The sequence below is a fragment of the Hyperolius riggenbachi genome, chromosome 6, assembly GCF_040937935.1.
Source record: "Hyperolius riggenbachi isolate aHypRig1 chromosome 6, aHypRig1.pri, whole genome shotgun sequence".
Lineage (NCBI taxonomy): Eukaryota > Metazoa > Chordata > Amphibia > Anura > Hyperoliidae > Hyperolius > Hyperolius riggenbachi.
The window spans coordinates 12,178,615-12,199,488 of record NC_090651.1 but is presented as its reverse complement, the minus strand read 5'-3'; the positions used below and the strand labels follow the sequence as shown (position 1 = coordinate 12,199,488).

Sequence of the window (20,874 nt, the reverse complement as noted above, 5' to 3'; positions counted from 1 at the left end):
CCTGTAGACTTGGGTTCAAATACCTTTCCTGACAATCATTTTTGAATTTTTTGCCCTCCTGCAGCTGTATTTATGAGTTCCCATAAGACAAACCTCCAATCTAGTACCTTTTATTCAGGTAAATGCAGCTGTATTTATGACTTCCCATGAGATAAATCTCCAATCTAGTACCTTTTATTCAAGTAAATTATCTACTCTATATGTGTCCTATATTTTCTTTGATATATATTCATTAAGAAATGTTTGTCTCTTTTAAGTTTACTGTATGTCCTCTTTTCTTGCAGTCTTGAAATATTTGATGTGACCAGAGGTATTGTGTTAAATCCATGTCTCTTTTCTGTCTGGTTCAATCAGGACATTTCTGTATTGAGAATCAGTTTATCTTGCCGAGTTCCGGGTGTAGTCTGAATTTGGCTTTATTTTACTAAGTTTTTTCTAACAATAAGATATCATGCCAAAACCCGGGATCGATCCAGGGACCTTTCGATCTTCAGTCTAACGCTCTCCCAACTGAGCTATTTCGGCTACATTGCTTTATAGTTTGTGTAATTTTTTTTTCAGCACAAGTGTCCTGTGCAGGCAAAGACTCATGATATTTTCTGAGTCGTAGTAGCAGCGGTGTGTTGTCGTTGTGGTTAGAGGGTCTAAGGCGCTCCATGCAGGTTGCATGTGTCTTGTAGACTTGGGTTCAAATACCTTTCCTGACAATCATTTTTGAATTTTTTGCCCTCCTGCAGCTGTATTTATGAGTTCCCATAAGACAAGCCTCCAATCTAGTACCTTTTATTCAGGTAAATGCAGCTGTATTTATGACTTCCCATGAGATAAATCTCGAAACTAGTACCTTTTATTCAGGTAAATTATCTACTCTATATGTGTCCTATATTTTCTTTGATATATATTCATTAAGAAATGTTTGTCTCTTTTAAGTTGACTGTATGTCCTCTTTTCTTGCAGTCTTGAAATATTTGATGTGACCAGAGGTATTGTGTTAAATCCATGTCTCTATTTTGTCTGGTTCAATCAGGACGTTTCTGTATTGAGAATCAGTTTATCTTGCCGAGTTCCGGGTGTAGTCTGAATTTGGCTTTATTTTACTACGTTTTTTCTAACAATAAGGTATCATGCCGGAACCCAGGATCGAACCAGGGACCTTTAGATCTTCAGTCTAACGCTCTCCCAACTGAGCTATTTTGGCTCCGTTGCATCACAGTTTGAGTGATTTTTTTTTCAGCAGAAGTGTCCTGTGCAGGCAAAGACTCATGATCTTTTCTGAGTCGTAGTAGCAGTGGTGTGTTGTCGGTGTGGTTAGAGGGTCTAAGGCGCTCCATGCAGGTTGCATGTGTCCTGTAGACTTGGGTTCAAATACCTTTCCTGACAATCATTTTTGAATTTTTTGCCCTCCTGCAGCTGTATTTATGAGTTCCCATAAGACAAACCTCCAATCTAGTACCTTTTATTCAGGTAAATGCAGCTGTATTTATGACTTCCCATGAGATAAATCTCCAATCTAGTACCTTTTATTCAAGTAAATTATCTACTCTATATGTGTCCTATATTTTCTTTGATATATATTCATTAAGAAATGTTTGTCTCTTTTAAGTTTACTGTATGTCCTCTTTTCTTGCAGTCTTGAAATATTTGATGTGACCAGAGGTATTGTGTTAAATCCATGTCTCTTTTCTGTCTGGTTCAATCAGGACATTTCTGTATTGAGAATCAGTTTATCTTGCCGAGTTCCGGGTGTAGTCTGAATTTGGCTTTATTTTACTAAGTTTTTTCTAACAATAAGATATCATGCCAAAACCCGGGATCGATCCAGGGACCTTTAGATCTTCAGTCTAACGCTCTCCCAACTGAGCTATTTCGGCTACATTGCTTTATAGTTTGTGTAATTTTTTTTTCAGCACAAGTGTCCTGTGCAGGCAAAGACTCATGATATTTTCTGAGTCGTAGTAGCAGCGGTGTGTTGTCGTTGTGGTTAGAGGGTCTAAGGCGCTCCATGCAGGTTGCATGTGTCTTGTAGACTTGGGTTCAAATACCTTTCCTGACAATCATTTTTGAATTTTTTGCCCTCCTGCAGCTGTATTTATGAGTTCCCATAAGACAAGCCTCCAATCTAGTACCTTTTATTCAGGTAAATGCAGCTGTATTTATGACTTCCCATGAGATAAATCTCCAATCTAGTACCTTTTATTCAGGTAAATTATCTACTCTATATGTGTCCTATATTTTCTTTGATATATATTCATTAAGAAATGTTTGTCTCTTTTAAGTTGACTGTATGTCCTCTTTTCTTGCAGTCTTGAAATATTTGATGTGACCAGAGGTATTGTGTTAAATCCATGTCTCTATTTTGTCTGGTTCAATCAGGACGTTTCTGTATTGAGAATCAGTTTATCTTGCCGAGTTCCGGGTGTAGTCTGAATTTGGCTTTATTTTACTAAGTTTTTTCTAACAATAAGATATCATGCCGAAACCCGGGATCAAACCAGGGACCTTTAGATCTTCAGTCTAACGCTCTCCCAACTGAGCTATTTCGGCTACATTGCTTTATAGTTTGTGTGATTTTTTTTTCAGCACAAGTGTCCTGTGCAGGCAAAGACTCATGATCTTTTCTGAGTCGTAGTAGCAGTGGTGTGTTGTCGGTGTGGTTAGAGGGTCTAAGGCGCTCCATGCAGGTTGCATGTGTCCTGTAGACTTGGGTTCAAATACCTTTCCTGACAATCATTTTTGAATTTTTTGCCCTCCTGCAGCTGTATTTATGAGTTCCCATAAGACAAACCTCCAATCTAGTACCTTTTATTCAGGTAAATGCAGCTGTATTTATGACTTCCCATGAGATAAATCTCCAATCTAGTACCTTTTATTCAGGTAAATTATCTACTCTATATGTGTCCTATATTTTCTTTGATATATATTCATTAAGAAATGTTTGTCTCTTTTAAGTTGACTGTATGTCCTCTTTTCTTGCAGTCTTGAAATATTTGATGTGACCAGAGGTATTGTGTTAAATCCATGTCTCTATTTTGTCTGGTTCAATCAGGACGTTTCTGTATTGAGAATCAGTTTATCTTGCCGAGTTCCGGGTGTAGTCTGAATTTGGCTTTATTTTACTACGTTTTTTCTAACAATAAGGTATCATGCCGGAACCCAGGATCGAACCAGGGACCTTTAGATCTTCAGTCTAACGCTCTCCCAACTGAGCTATCTTGGCTCCGTTGCATCACAGTTTGTGTGATTTTTTTTTCAGCAGAAGTGTCCTGTGCAGGCAAAGACTCATGATCTTTTCTGAGTCGTAGTACCAGCGGTGTGTTGTCGGTGTGGTTAGAGGGTCTAAGGCGCTCCATGCAGGTTGCATGTGTCCTGTAGACTTGGGTTCAAATACCTTTCCTGACAATCATTTTTGAATTTTTTGCCCTCCTGCAGCTGTATTTATGAGTTCCCATAAGACAAACCTCCAATCTAGTACCTTTTATTCAGGTAAATGCAGCTGTATTTATGACTTCCCATGAGATAAATCTCCAATCTAGTACCTTTTATTCAAGTAAATTATCTACTCTATATGTGTCCTATATTTTCTTTGATATATATTCATTAAGAAATGTTTGTCTCTTTTAAGTTTACTGTATGTCCTCTTTTCTTGCAGTCTTGAAATATTTGATGTGACCAGAGGTATTGTGTTAAATCCATGTCTCTTTTCTGTCTGGTTCAATCAGGACATTTCTGTATTGAGAATCAGTTTATCTTGCCGAGTTCCGGGTGTAGTCTGAATTTGGCTTTATTTTACTAAGTTTTTTCTAACAATAAGATATCATGCTGAAACCCGGGATCGATCCAGGGACCTTTAGATCTTCAGTCTAACGCTCTCCCAACTGAGCTATTTCGGCTACATTGCTTTATAGTTTGTGTGATTTTTTTTTCAGCACAAGTGTCCTGTGCAGGCAAAGACTCATGATATTTTCTGAGTCGTAGTAGCAGCGGTGTGTTGTCGTTGTGGTTAGAGGGTCTAAGGCGCTCCATGCAGGTTGCATGTGTCTTGTAGACTTGGGTTCAAATACCTTTCCTGACAATCATTTTTGAATTTTTTGCCCTCCTGCAGCTGTATTTATGAGTTCCCATAAGACAAGCCTCCAATCTAGTACCTTTTATTCAGGTAAATGCAGCTGTATTTATGACTTCCCATGAGATAAATCTCCAATCTAGTACCTTTTATTCAGGTAAATTATCTACTCTATATGTGTCCTATATTTTCTTTGATATATATTCATTAAGAAATGTTTGTCTTTTTTAAGTTGACTGTATGTCCTCTTTTCTTGCAGTCTTGAAATATTTGATGTGACCAGAGGTATTGTGTTAAATCCATGTCTCTATTTTGTCTGGTTCAATCAGGACGTTTCTGTATTGAGAATCAGTTTATCTTGCCGAGTTCCGGGTGTAGTCTGAATTTGGCTTTATTTTACTAAGTTTTTTCTAACAATAAGATATCATGCCAAAACCCGGGATCGAACCAGGGACCTTTAGATCTTCAGTCTAACGCTCTCCCAACTGAGCTATTTCGGCTAAATTGCATCACAGTTTGTGTGATTTTTTTTTCAGCACAAGTGTCCTGTGCAGGCAAAGACTCATGATATTTTCTGAGTCGTAGTAGCAGTGGTGCGTTGTCGGTGTGGTTAGAGGGTCTAAGGCGCTCCATGCAGGTTGCATGTGTCCTGTAGACTTGGGTTCAAATACCTTTCCTGAGAAACATTTTTGAATTTTTTGCCCTCCTGCAGCTGTATTTATGAGTTCCCATAAGACAAACCTCCAATCTAGTACCTTTTATTCAGGTAAATGCAGCTGTATTTATGACTTCCCATGAGATTAATCTCCAATCTAGTACCTTTTATTCAGGTAAATTATCTACTCTATATGTGTCCTATATTTTCTTTGATATATATTCATTAAGAAATGTTTGTCTCTTTTAAGTTGACTGTATGTCCTCTTTTCTTGCAGTCTTGAAATATTTGATGTGACCAGAGGTATTGTGTTAAATCCATCTCTCTATTTTGTCTGGTTCAATCAGGACGTTTCTGTATTGAGAATCAGTTTATCTTGCCGAGTTCCGGGTGTAGTCTGAATTTGGCTTTATTTTACTAAGTTTTTTCTAACAATAAGATATCATGCCGAAACCCGGGATTGAACCAGGGACCTTTAGATCTTCAGTCTAACGCTCTCCCAACTGAGCTATTTCGGCTACATTGCATCACAGTTTGTGTGATTTTTTTTTCAGCACAAGTGTCCCGTGCAGGAAAAGACTCATGATATTTTATGAGTTGTAGTAGCAGTGGTGTGTTGTCGGTGTGGTTAGAGGGTCTAAGGTGCTCCATGCAGGTTGCATGTGTCCTGTAGACTTGGGTTCAAATACCTTTCCTGAGAAACATTTTTGAATTTTTTGCCCTCCTGCAGCTGTATTTATGAGTTCCCATAAGACAAACCTCCAATCTAGTACCTTTTATTCAGGTAAATGCAGCTGTATTTATGACTTCCCATGAGATAAATCTCCAATCTAGTACCTTTTATTCAGGTAAATTATCTACTCTATATGTGTCCTATATTTTCTTTGATATATATTCATTAAGAAATGTTTGTCTCTTTTAAGTTAACTGTATGTCCTCTTTTCTTGCAGTCTTGAAATATTTGATGTGACCAGAGGTATTGTGTTAAATACATGTCTCTATTTTGTCTGGTTCAATCAGGACGTTTCTGTATTGAGAATCAGTTTATCTTGCCGAGTTCCGGGTGTAGTCTGAATTTGGCTTTATTTTACTAAGTTTTTTCTAACAATAAGATATCATGCCGAAACCCGGGATCGAACCAGGGACCTTTAGATCTTCAGTCTAACGCTCTCCCAACTGAGCTATTTCGGCGACATTGCATCACAGTTTGTGTGATTTTTTTTTCAGCACAAGTGTCCTGTGCAGGCAAAGACTCATGATATTTTCTGAGTCGTAGTAGCAGTGGTGCGTTGTCGGTGTGGTTAGAGGGTCTAAGGCGCTCCATGCAGGTTGCATGTGTCCTGTAGACTTGGGTTCAAATACCTTTCCTGAGAAACATTTTTGAATTTTTTGCCCTCCTGCAGCTGTATTTATGAGTTCCCATAAGACAAACCTCCAATCTAGTACCTTTTATTCAGGTAAATGCAGCTGTATTTATGACTTCCCATGAGATAAATCTCCAATCTAGTACCTTTTATTCAGGTAAATTATCTACTCTATATGTGTCCTATATTTTCTTTGATATATATTCATTAAGAAATGTTAGTCTCTTTTAAGTTGACTGTATGTCCTCTTTTCTTGCAGTCTTGAAATATTTGATGTGACCAGAGGTATTGTGTTAAATCCATGTCTCTTTTTTGTCTGGTTCAATCAGGACATTTCTGTATTGAGAATCAGTTTATCTTGCCGAGTTTCGGGTGTAGTCTGAATTTGGCTTTATTTTACTAAGTTTTTTCTAACAATAAGATATCATGCCGAAACCCGGGATCGAACCAGGGACCTTTAGATCTTCAGTCTAACGCTCTCCCAACTGAGCTATTTCGGCTACATTGCTTTATAGTTTGTGTGATTTTTTTTTCAGCACAAGTGTCCTGTGCAGGCAAAGACTCATGATATTTTCTGAGTCGTAGTAGCAGCGGTGTGTTGTCGGTGTGGTTAGAGGGTCTAAGGCGCTCCATGCAGGTTGCATGTGTCTTGTAGACTTGGGTTCAAATACCTTTCCTGACAATCATTTTTTAATTTTTTGCCCTCCTGCAGCTGTATTTATGAGTTCCCATAAGACAAACCTCCAATCTAGTACCTTTTATTCAGGTAAATGCAGCTGTATTTATGACTTCCCATGAGATAAATCTCCAATCTAGTACCTTTTATTCAGGTAAATTATCTACTCTATATGTGTCCTATATTTTCTTTGATATATATTCATTAAGAAATGTTTGTCTTTTTTAAGTTGACTGTATGTCCTCTTTTCTTGCAGTCTTGAAATATTTGATGTGACCAGAGGTATTGTGTTAAATCCATGTCTCTATTTTGTCTGGTTCAATAAGGACGTTTCTGTATTGAGAATCAGTTTATCTTGCCGAGTTCCGGGTGTAGTCTGAATTTGGCTTTATTTTACTAAGTTTTTTCTAACAATAAGATATCATGCCAAAACCCGGGATCGAACCAGGGACCTTTAGATCTTCAGTCTAACGCTCTCCCAACTGAGCTATTTTGGCTACATTGCATCACAGTTTGTGTGATTTTTTTTTCAGCACAAGTGTCCTGTGCAGGCAAAGACTCATGATATTTTCTGAGTCGTAGTAGCAGTGGTGCGTTGTCGGTGTGGTTAGAGGGTCTAAGGTGCTCCATGCAGGTTGCATGTGTCCTGTAGACTTGGGTTCAAATACCTTTCCTGAGAAACATTTTTGAATTTTTTGCCCTCCTGCAGCTGTATTTATGAGTTCCCATAAGACAAACCTCCAATCTAGTACCTTTTATTCAGGTAAATGCAGCTGTATTTATGACTTCCCATGAGATAAATCTCCAATCTAGTACCTTTTATTCAGGTAAATTATCTACTCTATATGTGTCCTATATTTTCTTTGATATATATTCATTAAGAAATGTTTGTCTCTTTTAAGTTGACTGTATGTCCTCTTTTCTTGCAGTCTTGAAATATTTGATGTGACCAGAGGTATTGTGTTAAATCCATGTCTCTATTTTGTCTGGTTCAATCAGGACGTTTCTGTATTGAGAATCAGTTTATCTTGCCGAGTTCCGGGTGTAGTCTGAATTTGGCTTTATTTTACTAAGTTTTTTCTAACAATAAGATATCATGCCAAAACCCGGGATCGAACCAGGGACCTTTAGATCTTCAGTCTAACGCTCTCCCAACTGAGCTATTTCAGCTACATTGCATCACAGTTTGTGTGATTTTTTTTTCAGCACAAGTGTCCTGTGCAGGCAAAGACTCATGATATTTTCTGAGTCGTAGTAGCAGTGGTGCGTTGTCGGTGTGGTTAGAGGGTCTAAGGCGCTCCATGCAGGTTGCATGTGTCCTGTAGACTTGGGTTCAAATACCTTTCCTGAGAAACATTTTTGAATTTTTTGCCCTCCTGCAGCTGTATTTATGAGTTCCCATAAGACAAACCTCCAATCTAGTACCTTTTATTCAGGTAAATGCAGCTGTATTTATGACTTCCCATGAGATAAATCTCCAATCTAGTACCTTTTATTCAGGTAAATTATCTACTCTATATGTGTCCTATATTTTCTTTGATATATATTCATTAAGAAATGTTTGTCTCTTTTAAGTTGACTGTATGTCCTCTTTTCTTGCAGTCTTGAAATATTTGATGTGACCAGAGGTATTGTGTTAAATCCATGTCTCTATTTTGTCTGGTTCAATCAGGACGTTTCTGTATTGAGAATCAGTTTATCTTGCCGAGTTCCGGGTGTAGTCTGAATTTGGCTTTATTTTACTAAGTTTTTTCTAACAATAAGATATCATGCCGAAACCCGGGATCGAACCAGGGACCTTTAGATCTTCAGTCTAACGCTCTCCCAACTGAGCTATTTTGGCTACATTGCATCACAGTTTGTGTGATTTTTTTTTCAGCACAAGTGTCCTGTGCAGGCAAAGACTCATGATATTTTCTGAGTCGTAGTAGCAGTGGTGCGTTGTCGGTGTGGTTAGAGGGTCTAAGGTGCTCCATGCAGGTTACATGTGTCCTGTAGACTTGGGTTCAAATACCTTTCCTGAGAAACATTTTTGAATTTTTTGCCCTCCTGCAGCTGTATTTATGAGTTCCCATAAGACAAACCTCCAATCTAGTACCTTTTATTCAGGTAAATGCAGCTGTATTTATGACTTCCCATGAGATAAATCTCCAATCTAGTACCTTTTATTCAGGTAAATTATCTACTCTATATGTGTCCTATATTTTCTTTGATATATATTCATTAAGAAATGTTTGTCTCTTTTAAGTTGACTGTATGTCCTCTTTTCTTGCAGTCTTGAAATATTTGATGTGACCAGAGGTATTGTGTTAAATCCATGTCTCTATTTTGTCTGGTTCAATCAGGACGTTTCTGTATTGAGAATCAGTTTATCTTGCCGAGTTCCGGGTGTAGTCTGAATTTGGCTTTATTTTACTAAGTTTTTTCTAACAATAAGATATCATGCCAAAACCCGGGATCGAACCAGGGACCTTTAGATCTTCAGTCTAACGCTCTCCCAACTGAGCTATTTCAGCTACATTGCATCACAGTTTGTGTGATTTTTTTTTCAGCACAAGTGTCCTGTGCAGGCAAAGACTCATGATATTTTCTGAGTCGTAGTAGCAGTGGTGCGTTGTCGGTGTGGTTAGAGGGTCTAAGGCGCTCCATGCAGGTTGCATGTGTCCTGTAGACTTGGGTTCAAATACCTTTCCTGAGAAACATTTTTGAATTTTTTGCCCTCCTGCAGCTGTATTTATGAGTTCCCATAAGACAAACCTCCAATCTAGTACCTTTTATTCAGGTAAATGCAGCTGTATTTATGACTTCCCATGAGATAAATCTCCAATCTAGTACCTTTTATTCAGGTAAATTATCTACTCTATATGTGTCCTATATTTTCTTTGATATATATTCATTAAGAAATGTTTGTCTCTTTTAAGTTGACTGTATGTCCTCTTTTCTTGCAGTCTTGAAATATTTGATGTGACCAGAGGTATTGTGTTAAATCCATGTCTCTATTTTGTCTGGTTCAATCAGGACGTTTCTGTATTGAGAATCAGTTTATCTTGCCGAGTTCCGGGTGTAGTCTGAATTTGGCTTTATTTTACTAAGTTTTTTCTAACAATAAGATATCATGCCAAAACCCGGGATCGAACCAGGGACCTTTAGATCTTCAGTCTAACGCTCTCCCAACTGAGCTATTTCGGCTACATTGCATCACGGTTTGTGTGATTTTTTTTTCAGCACAAGTGTCATGTGCAGGCAAAGACTCATGATATTTTCTGAGTCGTAGTAGCAGTGGTGTGTTGTCGGTGTGGTTAGAGGGTCTAAGGCGCTCCATGCAGGTTGCATGTGTCCTGTAGACTTGGGTTCAAATACCTTTCCTGAGAAACATTTTTGAATTTTTTGCCCTCCTGCAGCTGTATTTATGAGTTCCCATAAGACAAACCTCCAATCTAGTACCTTTTATTCAGGTAAATGCAGCTGTATTTATGACTTCCCATGAGATAAATCTCCAATCTAGTACCTTATTCAGGTAAATTATCTACTCTATATGTGTCCTATATTTTCTTTGATATATATTCATTAAGAAATGTTTGTCTCTTTTAAGTTGACTGTATGTCCTCTTTTCTTGCAGTCTTGAAATATTTGATGTGACCAGAGGTATTGTGTTAAATCCATGTCTCTATTTTGTCTGGTTCAATCAGGACGTTTCTGTATTGAGAATCAGTTTATCTTGCCGAGTTCCGGGTGTAGTCTGAATTTGGCTTTATTTTACTAAGTTTTTTCTAACAATAAGATATCATGCCAAAACCCAGGATCGAACCAGGGACCTTTAGATCTTCAGTCTAACGCTCTCCCAACTGAGCTATTTCAGCTACATTGCATCACAGTTTGTGTGATTTTTTTTTCAGCACAAGTGTCCTGTGCAGGCAAAGACTCATGATATTTTCTGAGTCGTAGTAGCAGTGGTGCGTTGTCGGTGTGGTTAGAGGGTCTAAGGCGCTCCATGCAGGTTGCATGTGTCCTGTAGACTTGGGTTCAAATACCTTTCCTGAGAAACATTTTTGAATTTTTTGCCCTCCTGCAGCTGTATTTATGAGTTCCCATAAGACAAACCTCCAATCTAGTACCTTTTATTCAGGTAAATGCAGCTGTATTTATGACTTCCCATGAGATAAATCTCCAATCTAGTACCTTTTATTCAGGTAAATTATCTACTCTATATGTGTCCTATATTTTCTTTGATATATATTCATTAAGAAATGTTTGTCTCTTTTAAGTTGACTGTATGTCCTCTTTTCTTGCAGTCTTGAAATATTTGATGTGACCAGAGGTATTGTGTTAAATCCATGTCTCTATTTTGTCTGGTTCAATCAGGACGTTTCTGTATTGAGAATCAGTTTATCTTGCCGAGTTCCGGGTGTAGTCTGAATTTGGCTTTATTTTACTAAGTTTTTTCTAACAATAAGATATCATGCCAAAACCCGGGATCAAACCAGGGACCTTTAGATCTTCAGTCTAACGCTCTCCCAACTGAGCTATTTCGGCTACATTGCATCACAGTTTGTGTGATTTTTTTTTCAGCACAAGTGTCATGTGCAGGCAAAGACTCATGATATTTTCTGAGTCGTAGTAGCAGTGGTGTGTTGTCGGTGTGGTTAGAGGGTCTAAGGCGCTCCATGCAGGTTGCATGTGTCCTGTAGACTTGGGTTCAAATACCTTTCCTGAGAAACATTTTTGAATTTTTTGCCCTCCTGCAGCTGTATTTATGAGTTCCCATAAGACAAACCTCCAATCTAGTACCTTTTATTCAGGTAAATGCAGCTGTATTTATGACTTCCCATGAGATAAATCTCCAATCTAGTACCTTTTATTCAGGTAAATTATCTACTCTATATGTGTCCTATATTTTCTTTGATATATATTCATTAAGAAATGTTTGTCTCTTTTAAGTTGACTGTATGTCCTCTTTTCTTGCAGTCTTGAAATATTTGATGTGACCAGAGGTATTGTGTTAAATCCATGTCTCTATTTTGTCTGGTTCAATCAGGACGTTTCTGTATTGAGAATCAGTTTATCTTGCCGAGTTCCGGGTGTAGTCTGAATTTGGCTTTATTTTACTAAGTTTTTTCTAACAATAAGATATCATGCCGAAACCCAGGATCGAACCAGGGACCTTTTGATCTTCAGTCTAACGCTCTCCCAACTGAGCTATTTCGGCTACATTGCATCACAGTTTGTGTGATTTTTTTTTCAGCACAAGTGTCCTGTGCAGGCAAAGACTCATGATATTTTCTGAGTCGTAGTAGCAGTGGTGCGTTGTCGGTGTGGTTAGAGGGTCTAAGGCGCTCCATGCAGGTTGCATGTGTCCTGTAGACTTGGGTTCAAATACCTTTCCTGAGAAACATTTTTGAATTTTTTGCCCTCCTGCAGCTGTATTTATGAGTTCCCATAAGACAAACCTCCAATCTAGTACCTTTTATTCAGGTAAATGCAGCTGTATTTATGACTTCCCATGAGATAAATCTCCAATCTAGTACCTTTTATTCAGGTAAATTATCTACTCTATATGTGTCCTATATTTTCTTTGATATATATTCATTAAGAAATGTTTGTCTCTTTTAAGTTGACTGTATGTCCTCTTTTCTTGCAGTCTTGAAATATTTGATGTGACCAGAGGTATTGTGTTAAATCCATGTCTCTATTTTGTCTGGTTCAATCAGGACGTTTCTGTATTGAGAATCAGTTTATCTTGCCGAGTTCCGGGTGTAGTCTGAATTTGGCTTTATTTTACTAAGTTTTTTCTAACAATAAGATATCATGCCAAAACCCGGGATCAAACCAGGGACCTTTAGATCTTCAGTCTAACGCTCTCCCAACTGAGCTATTTCGGCTAAATTGCTTTACAGTTTGTGTGATTTTTTTTTCAGCACAAGTGTCCTGTGCAGGCAAAGACTCATGATATTTTCTGAGTCGTAGTAGCGGTGGTGTGTTGTCGGTGTGGTTAGAGGGTCTAAGGCGCTCCATGCAGGTTGCATGTGTCCTGTAGACTTGGGTTCAAATACCTTTCCTGACAATCATTTTTGAATTTTTTGCCCTCCTGCAGCTGTATTTATGAGTTCCCATAAGACAAACCTCCAATCTAGTACCTTTTATTCAGGTAAATGCAGCTGTATTTATGACTTCCCATGAGATAAATCTCCAATCTAGTACCTTTTATTCAGGTAAATTATCTACTCTATATGTGTCCTATATTTTCTTTGATATATATTCATTAAGAAATGTTTGTCTCTTTTAAGTTGACTGTATGTCCTCTTTTCTTGCAGTCTTGAAATATTTGATGTGACCAGAGGTATTGTGTTAAATCCATGTCTCTATTTTGTCTGGTTCAATCAGGACGTTTCTGTATTGAGAATCAGTTTATCTTGCCGAGTTCCGGGTGTAGTCTGAATTTGGCTTTATTTTACTACGTTTTTTCTAACAATAAGGTATCATGCCGGAACCCGGGATCGAACCAGGGACCTTTAGATCTTCAGTCTAACGCTCTCCCAACTGAGCTATTTTGGCTCCGTTGCATCACCGTTTGTGTGATTTTTTTTTTCAGCAGAAGTGTCCTGTGCAGGCAAAGACTCATGATCTTTTCTGAGTCGTAGTAGCAGTGGTGTGTTGTCGGTGTGGTTAGAGGGTCTAAGGCGCTCCATGCAGGTTGCATGTGTCCTGTAGACTTGGGTTCAAATACCTTTCCTGACAATCATTTTTGAATTTTTTGCCCTCCTGCAGCTGTATTTATGAGTTCCCATAAGACAAACCTCCAATCTAGTACCTTTTATTCAGGTAAATGCAGCTGTATTTATGACTTCCCATGAGATAAATATCCAATCTAGTACCTTTTATTCAAGTAAATTATCTACTCTATATGTGTCCTATATTTTCTTTGATATATATTCATTAAGAAATGTTTGTCTCTTTTAAGTTGACTGTATGTCCTCTTTTCTTGCAGTCTTGAAATATTTGATGTGACCAGAGGTATTGTGTTAAATCCATGTCTCTTTTCTGTCTGGTTCAATCAGGACATTTCTGTATTGAGAATCAGTTTATCTTGCCGAGTTCCGGGTGTAGTCTGAATTTGGCTTTATTTTACTAAGTTTTTTCTAACAATAAGATATCATGCCGAAACCCAGGATCGATCCAGGGACCTTTAGATCTTCAGTCTAACGCTCTCCCAACTGAGCTATTTCGGCTACATTGCTTTATAGTTTGTGTGATTTTTTTTTCAGCACAAGTGTCCTGTGCAGGCAAAGACTCATGATATTTTCTGAGTCGTAGTAGCAGCGGTGTGTTATCGTTGTGGTTAGAGGGTCTAAGGCGCTCCATGCAGGTTGCATGTGTCTTGTAGACTTGGGTTCAAATACCTTTCCTGACAATCATTTTTGAATTTTTTGCCCTCCTGCAGCTGTATTTATGAGTTCCCATAAGACAAACCTCCAATCTAGTACCTTTTATTCAGGTAAATGCAGCTGTATTTATGACTTCCCATGAGATAAATCTCCAATCTAGTACCTTTTATTCAGGTAAATTATCTACTCTATATGTGTCCTATTTTTTTTTTGATATATATTCATTAAGAAATGTTTGTCTTTTTTAAGTTGACTGTATGTCCTCTTTTCTTGCAGTCTTGAAATATTTGATGTGACCAGAGGTATTGTGTTAAATCCATGTCTCTATTTTGTCTGGTTCAATCAGGACGTTTCTGTATTGAGAATCAGTTTATCTTGCCGAGTTCCGGGTGTAGTCTGAATTTGGCTTTATTTTACTAAGTTTTTTCTAACAGTAAGATATCATGCCGAAACCCGGGATCGAACCAGGGACCTTTAGATCTTCAGTCTAACGCTCTCCCAACTGAGCTATTTCGGCTACATTGCATCACAGTTTGTGTGATTTTTTTTCAGCACAAGTGTCCCGTGCAGGAAAAGACTCATGATATTTTATGAGTTGTAGTAGCAGTGGTGTGTTGTCGGTGTGGTTAGAGGGTCTAAGGTGCTCCATGCAGGTTGCATGTGTCCTGTAGACTTGGGTTCAAATACCTTTCCTGAGAAACATTTTTGAATTTTTTGCCCTCCTGCAGCTGTATTTATGAGTTCCCATAAGACAAACCTCCAATCTAGTACCTTTTATTCAGGTAAATGCAGCTGTATTTATGACTTCCCATGAGATAAATCTCCAATCTAGTACCTTTTATTCAGGTAAATTATCTACTCTATATGTGTCCTATATTTTCTTTGATATATATTCATTAAGAAATGTTTGTCTCTTTTAAGTTGACTGTATGTCCTCTTTTCTTGCAGTCTTGAAATATTTGATGTGACCAGAGGTATTGTGTTAAATCCATGTCTCTATTTTGTCTGGTTCAATCAGGACGTTTCTGTATTGAGAATCAGTTTATCTTGCCGAGTTCCGGGTGTAGTCTGAATTTGGCTTTATTTTACTAAGTTTTTTCTAACAATAAGATATCATGCCGAAACCCGGGATCGAACCAGGGACCTTTAGATCTTCAGTCTAACGCTCTCCCAACTGAGCTATTTTGGCTACATTGCATCACAGTTTGTGTGATTTTTTTTTCAGCACAAGTGTCCTGTGCAGGCAAAGACTCATGATATTTTCTGAGTCGTAGTAGCAGTGGTGCGTTGTCGGTGTGGTTAGAGGGTCTAAGGTGCTCCATGCAGGTTGCATGTGTCCTGTAGACTTGGGTTCAAATACCTTTCCTGAGAAACATTTTTGAATTTTTTGCCTTCCTGCAGCTGTATTTATGAGTTCCCATAAGACAAACCTCCAATCTAGTACCTTTTATTCAGGTAAATGCAGCTGTATTTATGACTTCCCATGAGATAAATCTCCAATCTAGTACCTTTTATTCAGGTAAATTATCTACTCTATATGTGTCCTATATTTTCTTTGATATATATTCATTAAGAAATGTTCATCTCTTTTAAGTTGACTGTATGTCCTCTTTTCTTGCAGTCTTGAAATATTTGATGTGACCAGAGGTATTGTGTTAAATCCATGTCTCTATTTTGTCTGGTTCAATCAGGACGTTTCTGTATTGAGAATCAGTTTATCTTGCCGAGTTCCGGGTGTAGTCTGAATTTGGCTTTATTTTACTAAGTTTTTTCTAACAATAAGATATCATGCCGAAACCCGGGATCGAACCAGGGACCTTTAGATCTTCAGTCTAACGCTCTCCCAACTGAGCTATTTCGGCTACATTGCATCACAGTTTGTGTGATTTTTTTTCAGCACAAGTGTCCCGTGCAGGAAAAGACTCATGATATTTTATGAGTTGTAGTAGCAGTGGTGTGTTGTCGGTGTGGTTAGAGGGTCTAAGGCGCTCCATGCAGGTTGCATGTTTCCTGTAGACTTGGGTTCAAATACCTTTCCTGAGAAACATTTTTGAATTTTTTGCCCTCCTGCAGCTGTATTTATGAGTTCCCATAAGACAAACCTCCAATCTAGTACCTTTTATTCAGGTAAATGCAGCTGTATTTATGACTTCCCATGAGATAAATCTCCAATCTAGTACCTTTTATTCAGGTAAATTATCTACTCTATATGTGTCCTATATTTTCTTTGATATATATTCATTATGAAATGTTTGTCTCTTTTAAGTTGACTGTATGTCCTCTTTTCTTGCAGTCTTGAAATATTTGATGTGACCAGAGGTATTGTGTTAAATCCATGTCTCTATTTTGTCTGGTTCAATCAGGACGTTTCTGTATTGAGAATCAGTTTATCTTGCCGAGTTCCGGGTGTAGTCTGAATTTGGCTTTATTTTACTAAGTTTTTTCTAACAATAAGATATCATGCCAAAACCCGGGATCGAACCAGGGACCTTTAGATCTTCAGTCTAACGCTCTCCCAACTGAGCTATTTCGGCTACATTGCATCACAGTTTGTGTGATTTTTTTTTCAGCACAAGTGTCCTGTGCAGGCAAAGACTCATGATATTTTCTGAGTCGTAGTAGCAGTGGTGCGTTGTCGGTGTGGTTAGAGGGTCTAAGGCGCTCCATGCAGGTTGCATGTGTCCTGTAGACTTGGGTTCAAATACCTTTCCTGAGAAACATTTTTGAATTTTTTGCCCTCCTGCAGCTGTATTTATGAGTTCCCATAAGACAAACCTCCAATCTAGTACCTTTTATTCAGGTAAATGCAGCTGTATTTATGACTTCCCATGAGATAAATCTCCAATCTAGTACCTTTTATTCAGGTAAATGCAGCTGTATTTATGACTTCCCATGAGATAAATCTCCAATCTAGTACCTTTTATTCAGGTAAATTATCTACTCTATATGTGTCCTATATTTTCTTTGATATATATTCATTAAGAAATGTTTGTCTCTTTTAAGTTGACTGTATGTCCTCTTTTCTTGCAGTCTTGAAATATTTAATGACCAGAGGTATTGTGTTAAATCCATGTCTCTATTTTGTCTGGTTCAATCAGGACGTTTCTGTATTGAGAATCAGTTTATCTTGCCGAGTTCCGGGTGTAGTCTGAATTTGGCTTTATTTTACTAAGTTTTTTCTAACAATAAGATATCATGCCGAAACCCGGGATCGAACCAGGGACCTTTAGATCTTCAGTCTAACGCTCTCCCAACTGAGCTATTTCGGCTACATTGCATCACAGTTTGTGTGATTTTTTTTTCAGCACAAGTGTCCTGTGCAGGCAAAGACTCATGATATTTTCTGAGTCGTAGTAGCAGTGGTGCGTTGTCGGTGTGGTTAGAGGGTCTAAGGCGCTCCATGCAGGTTGCATGTGTCCTGTAGACTTGGGTTCAAATACCTTTCCTGAGAAACATTTTTGAATTTTTTGCCCTCCTGCAGCTGTATTTATGAGTTCCCATAAGACAAACCTCCAATCTAGTACCTTTTATTCAGGTAAATGCAGCTGTATTTATGACTTCCCATGAGATAAATCTCCAATCTAGTACCTTTTATTCAGGTAAATTATCTACTCTATATGTGTCCTATATTTTCTTTAATATATATTCATTAAGAAATGTTTGTCTCTTTTAAGTTGACTGTATGTCCTCTTTTCTTGCAGTCTTGAAATATTTGATGTGACCAGAGGTATTGTGTTAAATCCATGTCTCTATTTTGTCTGGTTCAATCAGGACGTTTCTGTATTGAGAATCAGTTTATCTTGCCGAGTTCCGGGTGTAGTCTGAATTTGGCTTTATTTTACTAATTTTTTTCTAACAATAAGATATCATGCCGAAACCCGGGATCGAACCAGGGACCTTTAGATCTTCAGTCTAACGCTCTCCCAACTGCGCTATTTCGGCTACATTGCATCACAGTTTGTGTGATTTTTTTTCAGCACAAGTGTCCCGTGCAGGAAAAGACTCATGATATTTTATGAGTTGTAGTAGCAGTGGTGTGTTGTCGGTGTGGTTAGAGGGTCTAAGGTGCTCCATGCAGGTTGCATGTGTCCTGTAGACTTGGGTTCTAATACCTTTCCTGAGAAACATTTTTGAATTTTTTGCCCTCCTGCAGCTGTATTTATGAGTTCCCATAAGACAAACCTCCAATCTAGTACCTTTTATTCAGGTAAATGCAGCTGTATTTATGACTTCCCATGAGATAAATCTCCAATCTAGTACCTTTTATTCAGGTAAATTATCTACTCTATATGTGTCCTATATTTTCTTTGATATATATTCATTAAGAAATGTTTGTCTCTTTTAAGTTGACTGTATGTCCTCTTTTCTTGCAGTCTTGAAATATTTGATGTGACCAGAGGTATTGTGTTAAATCCATGTCTCTATTTTGTCTGGTTCAATCAGGACGTTTCTGTATTGAGAATCAGTTTATCTTGCCGAGTTCCGGGTGTAGTCTGAATTTGGCTTTATTTTACTAAGTTTTTTCTAACAATAAGATATCATGCCGAAACCCGGGATCGAACCAGGGACCTTTAGATCTTCAGTCTAACGCTCTACCAACTGAGCTATTTTGGCTACATTGCATCACAGTTTGTGTGATTTTTTTTTCAGCACAAGTGTCCTGTGCAGGCAAAGACTCATGATATTTTCTGAGTCGTAGTAGCAGTGGTGCGTTGTCGGTGTGGTTAGAGGGTCTAAGGTGCTCCATGCAGGTTGCATGTGTCCTGTAGACTTGGGTTCAAATACCTTTCCTGAGAAACATTTTTGAATTTTTTGCCCTCCTGCAGCTGTATTTATGAGTTCCCATAAGACAAACCTCCAATCTAGTACCTTTTATTCAGGTAAATGCAGCTGTATTTATGACTTCCCATGAGATAAATCTCCAATCTAGTACCTTTTATTCAGGTAAATTATCTACTCTATATGTGTCCTATATTTTCTTTGATATATATTCATTAAGAAATGTTTGTCTCTTTTAAGTTGACTGTATGTCCTCTTTTCTTGCAGTCTTGAAATATTTGATGACCAGAGGTATTGTGTTAAATCCATGTCTCTATTTTGTCTGGTTCAATCAGGACGTTTCTGTATTGAGAATCAGTTTATCTTGCCGAGTTCCGGGTGTAGTCTGAATTTGGCTTTATTTTACTACGTTTTTTCTAACAATAAGGTATCATGCCGGAACCCGGGATCGAACCAGGGACCTTTAGATCTTCAGTCTAACGCTCTCCCAACTGAGCTATATTCATTAAGAAATGTTTGTCTCTTTTAAGTTGACTGTATGTCCTCTTTTCTTGCAGTCTTGAAATATTTGATGACCAGAGGTATTGTGTTAAATCCATGTCTCTATTTTGTCTGGTTCAATCAGGACGTTTCTGTATTGAGAATCAGTTTATCTTGCCGAGTTCCGGGTGTAGTCTGAATTTGGCTTTATTTTACTACGTTTTTTCTAACAATAAGGTATCATGCCGGAACCCGGGATCGAACCAGGGACCTTTAGATCTTCAGTCTAACGCTCTCCCAACTGAGCTATTTCGGCTACATTGCATCACAGTTTGTGTGATTTTTTTTTCAGCACAAGTGTCCTGTGCAGGCAAAGACTCATGATATTTTCTGAGTCGTAGTAGCAGTGGTGCGTTGTCGGTGTGGTTAGAGGGTCTAAGGTGCTCCATGCAGGTTGCATGTGTCCTGTAGACTTGGGTTCAAATACCTTTCCTGAGAAACATTTTTGAATTTTTTGCCCTCCTGCAGCTGTATTTATGAGTTCCCATAAGACAAACCTCCAATCTAGTACCTTTTATTCAGGTAAATGCAGGTGTATTTATGACTTCCCATGAGATAAATCTCCAATCTAGTACCTTTTATTCAGGTAAATTATCTACTCTATATGTGTCCTATATTTTCTTTGATATATATTCATTAAGAAATGTTTGTCTCTTTTAAGTTGACTGTATGTCCTCTTTTCTTGCAGTCTTGAAATATTTGATGACCAGAGGTATTGTGTTAAATCCATGTCTCTATTTTGTCTGGTTCAATCAGGACGTTTCTGTATTGAGAATCAGTTTATCTTGCCGAGTTCCGGGTGTAGTCTGAATTTGGCTTTATTTTACTAAGTTTTTTCTAACAATAAGATATCATGCCGAAACCCGGGATCGAACCAGGGACCTTTAGATCTTCAGTCTAACGCTCTCCCAACTGAGCTATTTCGGCTACATTGCATCACAGTTTGTGTGATTTTTTTTTCAGCACAAGTGTCCTGTGCAGGCAAAGACTCATGATATTTTCTGAGTCGTAGTAGCAGTGGTGCGTTGTCGGTGTGGTTAGAGGGTCTAAGGCGCTCCATGCAGATTGCATGTGTCCTGTAGACTTGGGTTCAAATACCTTTCCTGAGAAACATTTTTGAATTTTTTGCCCTCCTGCAGCTGTATTTATGAGTTCCCATAAGACAAACCTCCAATCTAGTACCTTTTATTCAGGTAAATGCAGCTGTATTTATGACTTCCCATGAGATAAATCTCCAATCTAGTACCTTTTATTCAGGTAAATTATCTACTCTATATGTGTCCTATATTTTCTTTGATATATATTCATTAAGAAATGTTTGTCTCTTTTAAGTTGACTGTATGTCCTCTTTTCTTGCAGTCTTGAAATATTTGATGTGACCAGAGGTATTGTGTTAAATCCATGTCTCTATTTTG

The 20,874-nt window shown here is 38.0% G+C and overlaps 30 non-coding genes across 30 annotated transcripts; all 30 read right to left on the bottom strand.

Annotated features, from left to right (window-relative positions):
• Nucleotides 1–452: 452 nt before the first annotated feature.
• TRNAF-GAA (transfer RNA phenylalanine (anticodon GAA)) lies at nucleotides 453–525 on the bottom strand. The gene has a single exon. It is a non-coding gene; the product is annotated as a tRNA-Phe (tRNA).
• Nucleotides 526–1,125: 600 nt separating this feature from the next.
• TRNAF-GAA (transfer RNA phenylalanine (anticodon GAA)) lies at nucleotides 1,126–1,198 on the bottom strand. The gene has a single exon. It is a non-coding gene; the product is annotated as a tRNA-Phe (tRNA).
• Nucleotides 1,199–1,798: 600 nt separating this feature from the next.
• TRNAF-GAA (transfer RNA phenylalanine (anticodon GAA)) lies at nucleotides 1,799–1,871 on the bottom strand. Its single transcript has one exon. It is a non-coding gene; the product is annotated as a tRNA-Phe (tRNA).
• A 600-nt stretch (nucleotides 1,872–2,471) lies between these two features.
• Nucleotides 2,472–2,544, bottom strand: TRNAF-GAA (transfer RNA phenylalanine (anticodon GAA)). The gene has a single exon. It is a non-coding gene; the product is annotated as a tRNA-Phe (tRNA).
• A 600-nt stretch (nucleotides 2,545–3,144) lies between these two features.
• Nucleotides 3,145–3,217, bottom strand: TRNAF-GAA (transfer RNA phenylalanine (anticodon GAA)). The gene has a single exon. It is a non-coding gene; the product is annotated as a tRNA-Phe (tRNA).
• A 600-nt stretch (nucleotides 3,218–3,817) lies between these two features.
• Nucleotides 3,818–3,890, bottom strand: TRNAF-GAA (transfer RNA phenylalanine (anticodon GAA)). The gene has a single exon. It is a non-coding gene; the product is annotated as a tRNA-Phe (tRNA).
• Nucleotides 3,891–4,490: 600 nt separating this feature from the next.
• TRNAF-GAA (transfer RNA phenylalanine (anticodon GAA)) lies at nucleotides 4,491–4,563 on the bottom strand. Its single transcript has one exon. It is a non-coding gene; the product is annotated as a tRNA-Phe (tRNA).
• A 600-nt stretch (nucleotides 4,564–5,163) lies between these two features.
• On the bottom strand, nucleotides 5,164–5,236 carry TRNAF-GAA (transfer RNA phenylalanine (anticodon GAA)). Its single transcript has one exon. It is a non-coding gene; the product is annotated as a tRNA-Phe (tRNA).
• A 600-nt stretch (nucleotides 5,237–5,836) lies between these two features.
• On the bottom strand, nucleotides 5,837–5,909 carry TRNAF-GAA (transfer RNA phenylalanine (anticodon GAA)). The gene has a single exon. It is a non-coding gene; the product is annotated as a tRNA-Phe (tRNA).
• A 600-nt stretch (nucleotides 5,910–6,509) lies between these two features.
• On the bottom strand, nucleotides 6,510–6,582 carry TRNAF-GAA (transfer RNA phenylalanine (anticodon GAA)). Its single transcript has one exon. It is a non-coding gene; the product is annotated as a tRNA-Phe (tRNA).
• Nucleotides 6,583–7,182: 600 nt separating this feature from the next.
• On the bottom strand, nucleotides 7,183–7,255 carry TRNAF-GAA (transfer RNA phenylalanine (anticodon GAA)). The gene has a single exon. It is a non-coding gene; the product is annotated as a tRNA-Phe (tRNA).
• A 600-nt stretch (nucleotides 7,256–7,855) lies between these two features.
• Nucleotides 7,856–7,928, bottom strand: TRNAF-GAA (transfer RNA phenylalanine (anticodon GAA)). Its single transcript has one exon. It is a non-coding gene; the product is annotated as a tRNA-Phe (tRNA).
• Nucleotides 7,929–8,528: 600 nt separating this feature from the next.
• TRNAF-GAA (transfer RNA phenylalanine (anticodon GAA)) lies at nucleotides 8,529–8,601 on the bottom strand. The gene has a single exon. It is a non-coding gene; the product is annotated as a tRNA-Phe (tRNA).
• A 600-nt stretch (nucleotides 8,602–9,201) lies between these two features.
• On the bottom strand, nucleotides 9,202–9,274 carry TRNAF-GAA (transfer RNA phenylalanine (anticodon GAA)). Its single transcript has one exon. It is a non-coding gene; the product is annotated as a tRNA-Phe (tRNA).
• A 600-nt stretch (nucleotides 9,275–9,874) lies between these two features.
• Nucleotides 9,875–9,947, bottom strand: TRNAF-GAA (transfer RNA phenylalanine (anticodon GAA)). Its single transcript has one exon. It is a non-coding gene; the product is annotated as a tRNA-Phe (tRNA).
• A 598-nt stretch (nucleotides 9,948–10,545) lies between these two features.
• TRNAF-GAA (transfer RNA phenylalanine (anticodon GAA)) lies at nucleotides 10,546–10,618 on the bottom strand. Its single transcript has one exon. It is a non-coding gene; the product is annotated as a tRNA-Phe (tRNA).
• A 600-nt stretch (nucleotides 10,619–11,218) lies between these two features.
• On the bottom strand, nucleotides 11,219–11,291 carry TRNAF-GAA (transfer RNA phenylalanine (anticodon GAA)). Its single transcript has one exon. It is a non-coding gene; the product is annotated as a tRNA-Phe (tRNA).
• Nucleotides 11,292–11,891: 600 nt separating this feature from the next.
• Nucleotides 11,892–11,964, bottom strand: TRNAF-GAA (transfer RNA phenylalanine (anticodon GAA)). Its single transcript has one exon. It is a non-coding gene; the product is annotated as a tRNA-Phe (tRNA).
• A 600-nt stretch (nucleotides 11,965–12,564) lies between these two features.
• On the bottom strand, nucleotides 12,565–12,637 carry TRNAF-GAA (transfer RNA phenylalanine (anticodon GAA)). Its single transcript has one exon. It is a non-coding gene; the product is annotated as a tRNA-Phe (tRNA).
• A 600-nt stretch (nucleotides 12,638–13,237) lies between these two features.
• Nucleotides 13,238–13,310, bottom strand: TRNAF-GAA (transfer RNA phenylalanine (anticodon GAA)). The gene has a single exon. It is a non-coding gene; the product is annotated as a tRNA-Phe (tRNA).
• A 601-nt stretch (nucleotides 13,311–13,911) lies between these two features.
• Nucleotides 13,912–13,984, bottom strand: TRNAF-GAA (transfer RNA phenylalanine (anticodon GAA)). Its single transcript has one exon. It is a non-coding gene; the product is annotated as a tRNA-Phe (tRNA).
• A 600-nt stretch (nucleotides 13,985–14,584) lies between these two features.
• TRNAF-GAA (transfer RNA phenylalanine (anticodon GAA)) lies at nucleotides 14,585–14,657 on the bottom strand. Its single transcript has one exon. It is a non-coding gene; the product is annotated as a tRNA-Phe (tRNA).
• A 599-nt stretch (nucleotides 14,658–15,256) lies between these two features.
• On the bottom strand, nucleotides 15,257–15,329 carry TRNAF-GAA (transfer RNA phenylalanine (anticodon GAA)). The gene has a single exon. It is a non-coding gene; the product is annotated as a tRNA-Phe (tRNA).
• Nucleotides 15,330–15,929: 600 nt separating this feature from the next.
• Nucleotides 15,930–16,002, bottom strand: TRNAF-GAA (transfer RNA phenylalanine (anticodon GAA)). Its single transcript has one exon. It is a non-coding gene; the product is annotated as a tRNA-Phe (tRNA).
• Nucleotides 16,003–16,601: 599 nt separating this feature from the next.
• On the bottom strand, nucleotides 16,602–16,674 carry TRNAF-GAA (transfer RNA phenylalanine (anticodon GAA)). Its single transcript has one exon. It is a non-coding gene; the product is annotated as a tRNA-Phe (tRNA).
• A 662-nt stretch (nucleotides 16,675–17,336) lies between these two features.
• Nucleotides 17,337–17,409, bottom strand: TRNAF-GAA (transfer RNA phenylalanine (anticodon GAA)). The gene has a single exon. It is a non-coding gene; the product is annotated as a tRNA-Phe (tRNA).
• A 600-nt stretch (nucleotides 17,410–18,009) lies between these two features.
• Nucleotides 18,010–18,082, bottom strand: TRNAF-GAA (transfer RNA phenylalanine (anticodon GAA)). The gene has a single exon. It is a non-coding gene; the product is annotated as a tRNA-Phe (tRNA).
• A 599-nt stretch (nucleotides 18,083–18,681) lies between these two features.
• Nucleotides 18,682–18,754, bottom strand: TRNAF-GAA (transfer RNA phenylalanine (anticodon GAA)). The gene has a single exon. It is a non-coding gene; the product is annotated as a tRNA-Phe (tRNA).
• An 888-nt stretch (nucleotides 18,755–19,642) lies between these two features.
• TRNAF-GAA (transfer RNA phenylalanine (anticodon GAA)) lies at nucleotides 19,643–19,715 on the bottom strand. The gene has a single exon. It is a non-coding gene; the product is annotated as a tRNA-Phe (tRNA).
• A 598-nt stretch (nucleotides 19,716–20,313) lies between these two features.
• TRNAF-GAA (transfer RNA phenylalanine (anticodon GAA)) lies at nucleotides 20,314–20,386 on the bottom strand. The gene has a single exon. It is a non-coding gene; the product is annotated as a tRNA-Phe (tRNA).
• Nucleotides 20,387–20,874: the final 488 nt, after the last annotated feature.